The following is a 6,000-nucleotide window of genomic DNA, read 5'->3' as shown; positions in this document are numbered from 1 at the left end:
GACTGCCCCCCCCCGACTGCCCCCCCCGACCTGCCCCCCCCCGACTGCCCCCCCCCCGACTGCCCCCCCCCCCGACTGCCCCCCCCCCGACTGCCCCCCCCCCGACTGCCCCCCCCCGACTGCCCCCCCCCCGACTGCCCCCCCCCCCCCGACTGCCCCCCCCCGACTGCCCCCCCCCCGACTGCCCCCCCCGACTGCCCCCCCCCCGACTGCCCCCCCCCCCCGACTGCCCCCCCCCGACTGCCCCCCCCCCCCGACTGCCCCCCCCGACTGCCCCCCCCGACCGGCCCCCCCGACTGCCCCCCCCGACTGCCCCGACTGCCCCCCCGACTGCCCCCCCCCCGACTGCCCCCCCCCCGACTGCCCCCCCCCCGACTGCCCCCCCCCGACTGCCCCCCCCGACTGCCCCCCACCGACTGCCCCCCACCGACTGCCCCCCCCCCGACTGCCCCCCCCCCGACTGCCCCCCCGACTGCCCCGGACTGCCCCCCGACTGCCCCCCCCCACTGCCCCCCCGACTGCCCCCCCCCGACTGCCCCCCCCCCCCGACTGCCCCCCCCGACTGCCCCCCCCGACTGCCCCCCCCCGACTGCCCCCCCCCGACTGCCCCCCCCCGACTGCCCCCCCCCGACTGCCCCCCCCGACTGCCCCCCCCCGACTGCCCCCCCCCCGACTGCCCCCCCCCCGGACTGCCCCCCCCCCCCGACTGCCCCCCCCCGACTGCCCCCCCCGACTGCCCCCCCCGACTGCCCCCCCCCCCCGACTGCCCCCCCCCCCCGACTGCCCCCCCCCCGACTGCCCCCCCCCCGACTGCCCCCCCCCCCGACTGCCCCCCCCCCCGACTGCCCCCCCCCCCGACTGCCCCCCCCCCCGACTCTCCCCCCCCCCTCCCGACTCTCCCCACTCCCGACTCTCACCCCCCCCCCCCCGACTCTTTCCCCCCCCCCCCCCCCCCCCCCCCCCGGGTACCCCCCCCGACTCTCCCTCCCCAGACTCCTGCCCCCATCGCCTCCCCCCCTGGCCTCCCCCCATCTCCTCCACGGCCCTCCATCCCCCCCCCCCCCATCTCCCCCCGCCCCTCCGACTCCTTCCCCCCCCCCCCCTCCCGCCGACTCCCCCCCCCCCCCCCCCCCGCCCCCCCGGCCCTGGACTCCCGCCCCCAACTGAGCCTTTTGTCTTTGATTTATTACTGTCACGTGTATTGGGATAAAATGAAAAGTATTGTTTCCAGTGCGCTGGACAGGCAAAGCATATTGTTCATCGAGAAGAAAGTGGAGGGTGCAGAATGTGGTGTTATAGTTATAGTGTTTTAGAAGCATCGGATTAGAGGGCACAGCTTGTAAAATACATGTGACAATACATGCCATTTGTAAGGATAGGCAAGAACACCTCCATGATCAACCCCAGCACCGGTGCCCCACAAGGCCTTCGCCCCTTCCTCCATTCTGGCGCCATTCGGCGTCTCACATCATTGTTGTGAAAGGTAAGTTGGGATGGCGGGGGTGGGGGGGTGTGGAGGGGTGGTGGGATGGAGTGGGGAGGGTGGGAGACTATGCAATGTGTCCTTGCCACGATGGCTGGGCCTCCTAATGGATGGAATAAGTGCTGCTTTTTTGCATGTGGGGTTGTGGACGCATCATGACAATTTGGGAGTTGCAGCTGCACAAGTCGCTTTTGTAGTAAAAGGCAGAGACTTTTGCAACACATTTAAAATATGCAGAAGTTGGTGGTTTTTTTTGCAGCAAAGGCAGAGGTTTGATGCAGAAAGATGTTGATGTGTCTCATTCTGCGCCCTTCGTATTCAGAAGGGGAAGCAAGAGATGCATTCATTGCGGTTTTTATCCAGCTGTGTTTTTTTTTTACACAGGCATTGCTGGGGATGGAAAAAGTAATCTCTGGTGGAATCCTTGGTTCACGTCACCATGGTGATGGTGACGCTGAGTGGACGCATTTCAAATGAATTATTAGCACCAGTTTCTGTCTGCACTGCATTTGATCATCTCTCTACCTCCTCCCCAGCCCCCCATTGTCATTACTTTCTCTGTCAAACATAATAGGATTGGAGAATATTATAAAGGCATAAAGTTAAACCGTTGCACACCTTTTCCCAAAGGAAATGGGAGTTGATTTTTTTTTCATAGTTCATTGTTTGTCTTGGATGCAGTACTGGAAATTAATCCTACATTTGAGTTGCTGCTAGGTCTCTCTGTCAAACATAATAGGATTGGGGAATAATATTTATATTTAATTAAATACAACTAGGGATAACAAAGTGGTTAGCACTGCTGCTTCACAGCGCCAGGGTCCCGGGTTCGATTCCAGCCTTGGGTGACTGTCTGTGCAGTGTCTGCACATTCTGCCCGGGTCTGCGTGGGTTTCCTCCGGGTGCTCCGGTTTCCTCCCGCAGTCCAAAGATGTGCAAGTTTGGTGGATCAGCCATGCTAAATTGACCCTAGTGTCAGGGGGACTAGTGGGGTAAATATGAATCCATCACGCAAACCAACCGTCCATCCATTGACTCTGTCTACACTTCCCGCTGCCTCGGCAAAGCAGCCAGCATAATTAAGGACCCCACGCACCCCGGACATTCTCTCTTCCACCTTCTTCCGTTGGGAAAAAGACAATATTGTCTTTGATGCAATATTGGAAATTAATCCTACATTTGAGTTATTGCTAGGTTTCTCTGTCAAACATAATAGGATTGGCGGATAGTATAAAAGAGACACATCGAAACCGTTGCACCTTTTCCCAAAAGGAAATGGGAGTTGATTTTTTTTCATAGTTAATTGTCTGTCTTTGATGCAGTATTGGAAATTAATCCGATATTTGAGTTACTGTGAGAGATGTAACTATATTACTGATAATTTTGGCATCAGTTTTGCACCGCAGGATGAATTATTCAGTATTTTCATTTGAGTGGCACAGATAATACTGTGGACGGGGAACCTAATGCTCGAGTTATTAGATCATTCGAACTGACCAGCTTTGAATCCCATGGGTGCACAGAGTAGACATGGAATCTAAAGCCCAGTGTAACAATAACCACAAAACCAAATCATTCCTTTTTCCAAGAAGTATCCACAAAAAGACAAAGGTGTTTCGGAGTAGCAACCATTTAGTCCCTCAAGCCTGATCTGTTCTTTCACTCAGATTATGGCTAATCTGTGACCAAACTCCACATCACCTTCCTTTGTCCCATATCCCTCCAATACCTTTTGGCAAACAAGAACCTACAAGTCTCAATTCTGAAATTAAGAATTGATCCAGTATCAATTGCTGTTCGTGAAAGAGTTCCAAACTTCCATCGGCCTTTGTGTTCGAAGTGTTTCTGGTTTCACTCCTAACAGGCCTGGCTCTCATTTTTAATGATGTGGAGATGCCGGCGTTGGACTGGGGTGAACACAGTAAGAGTTTTAACAACACCAGGTTGAAGTCCAACAGGTTTATTTGGTAGCAAATGCCATTAGCTTTCAGAGCGCTGCTCCTTCGTCAGATGGAGTGGATATCTGCTCTCAAACAGGGCACAGAGACACAAAATCAATTTACAGAATACTGAGTAGAATGCGAATCTCATTTTTAAGGCTCTGACTCCCAGCCGTCCTACTGGCAGAAGTAGTTTCTCTCTTTTCTACCCTGTCTGTTCCCCTGCATGTCTTGAGAACTTCAATCAAGCAGTTGCTTCTCTTAACCCTAACCTTATGAATTCCTGGCAATTTTGGGATTAAAAGCATTTGCACCAGTATGCAGTTTGAGTGAAATGGGCATTCTTCTGTACCTTTTTGAAGTTGAGGACAACTTTCTTATTGGAGTTCAATATAAGTATTCCTGTGGGGTTTTTAAACCACTTTTCTTATTTGGGGTGGTACAGTGGTTAACACTGCAGCTCAAAGCGCCAGGGACCTGGGTTCAAATCCAGCCTCGGGTGACTGTGTGGAGTTTGCACGTGTCCCCCCCCTCCCCACCGCCCCGTGACTGTGAGAGTTTCATAGAATCCGTATAGTGCAGAAAGAGACCATTCGGCCCATTGAGTCTGCACCAACAACAATCCTAACCAGGCCCAATTCCCATAACCCCACTGATCCCTCTGATCTATGCATCCTGGGACACTAAGGAGCAATTTAGCACGGCCAATCCACCTAACCCGCACATCTTTGGACTGTGGGTGGAAACCGGAGCACCCAGAGGAAACCCTGGTGCTTGGAGGCAGCAGTGCTAACCACTATGCCACCCTGGTGCTCTGGTTTCCTCCCACACTCCAAAGATATGCGGGTTAGGTTGACTGGTTGTGCTAAATTGCCCCTTAGTGTAAGGGGGACTAGCAGGGTAAATATGCGGGTTACGGGGATTGGGTTGGGGAAAGGGACTGTTGTCGGTGCAGGCTCGATGGGCTGAATGGCCTCCTTCTGTACTGTAGGAATTCTATGAACAAAATAGTTCACTTTGTACCCTGGTCTATATAATCCCTCAACCAACATAATTTACACAGGTTATCTGGTCAATTATCTCATTGTTCTCTGCAGCATCCCTGTGTGTAAATTGGCTTCCTGAAGTGGCAACTTTTTGACTGCACTTCCAAAAAATATGTATTCATTTGGGCACTTTGGACATCTTGAGCTTGTGTAAGGTGCCTTATTTATGCGAACCCATTTTTTTCCCCCTCTTTCTGGGATGTTCATCAAACTGATTCGATTTCATCTTCTCACTTTCCTGCATTTCTCTGACTGCTAACTGTGACTGGGATTTAGTTTCACAGGACCCGGCAACTCTGATACTGTGCAATGGAGTCATGCCCCATGAGGCTAGACCAACGAGCATCAATAATGGGAGGCAGCAAGCATTATCCCGGTCTCTGTTGATATGTGCATGTGCCGCCTTGTACCAAGCAAGATGGCAATGCTTTCCTATTCTCTCTGCCCCCTGCCCCGCAGATCAGAAACCCTAAAGTATGTTCTGAAGCCCGACTAGACCCCAACAATTTTTCCATTTTGGTATTAGTGTGGGGATAAAGTGTTTCACTCCAGGTGTGATTTTGTTGACACACTGGGGAGCTTTTATCAAAATGAACTTTATTTTAGCAATACAGTTAACTATAAAGCATGAATCACTAAACTTTTACCAACTGAAGTACTTAACATGGCATAAAATTCTTAACTGCTAATCCATCTATTATTTCCAATTCGAGCAATATTCCTCTTATAGACTTAAAAACCCCTCTTCAAAAATCGGTTAGCAACACACAGGCTTACATGCTTGGGCTTGATGACAGTCGTAGAGCCTTTTGAACACCTAGAGTCATAGAGGTTTACGGCATGGAAACAGGCCCTTCGGCCCAACTTGTCCCTGCCGCCCTTTTTTTAAAACCCTAAGCTAATTCCAATTGCCTGCATTTGGCCCATATCCCTCTATACCCATCGTACCCATGTAACTATCTAAATGCTTTTTAAAAGATAAAATCATACCGCCTCTACTACTACCTCTGGCAGCTTGTTCCAGACACTCACCACCCTCTGTGTGAACAAATTGCCCCTCTGGACACTTTTGTATCTCTCCCCTCTCACCTTAAACCTATGCCCTCTAGTTTTAGACTCCCCTACCTTTGGGAAAAGATATTGACTATCTACCTTGTCTACGCCCCTCATTATTTTATAGACCTCTATAAGGTCACCGCACAGTCTCCTACACTCCAGAGAGAAAAGTCCCAGTCTATTCAGCCTCTCCTTATAACTCAATCCATCATGTCCCGGTAGCATCCTAGTAAATCTTTTCTGCACTCTTTCTAGTTTAATAATATCCTTTCTATAATAGGGTGACCAGAATTGCACACAGTATTCCAAGTGTGGCCGTACCAATGTCTTGTACAACTTCAACAAGACATCCCGACTCCTGTATTCAATGTTCTGACAGATGAAACCAAGCATGCCGAATGCCTTCTTCACCACTCTGTCCACCTGTGACTCCACTTTCAAGGAGCTATGAACCTGTACCCCTAGACCTCTTTGT

The 6,000-nt window shown here is 52.2% G+C and overlaps 1 protein-coding gene across 2 annotated transcripts in view; it reads left to right on the top strand.

The window, feature by feature from the left end:
* LOC144479683 (spindlin-1-like) overlaps positions 1-6,000 on the top strand; it is a 108,824-nt gene that overhangs the window by 2,530 nt on the left and 100,294 nt on the right. Inside the window, exon 1 of one of the 2 annotated variants that reach the window (XM_078198698.1) lies at positions 1,380-1,483. The exons of the other annotated variant lie outside the window; for it this stretch is intronic. The gene's annotated coding sequence lies outside the window, so the exon portion shown is untranslated. Of the gene's footprint in view, positions 1-1,379; positions 1,484-6,000 lie in introns of those variants that run through there. 2 annotated transcript variants of the gene reach the window in all.

The sequence above is a fragment of the Mustelus asterias genome, chromosome 26, assembly GCF_964213995.1.
Source record: "Mustelus asterias chromosome 26, sMusAst1.hap1.1, whole genome shotgun sequence".
Classification (NCBI taxonomy): Eukaryota; Metazoa; Chordata; class Chondrichthyes; order Carcharhiniformes; family Triakidae; genus Mustelus; species Mustelus asterias.
This window is presented reverse-complemented; position numbering and strand designations above follow the sequence as displayed.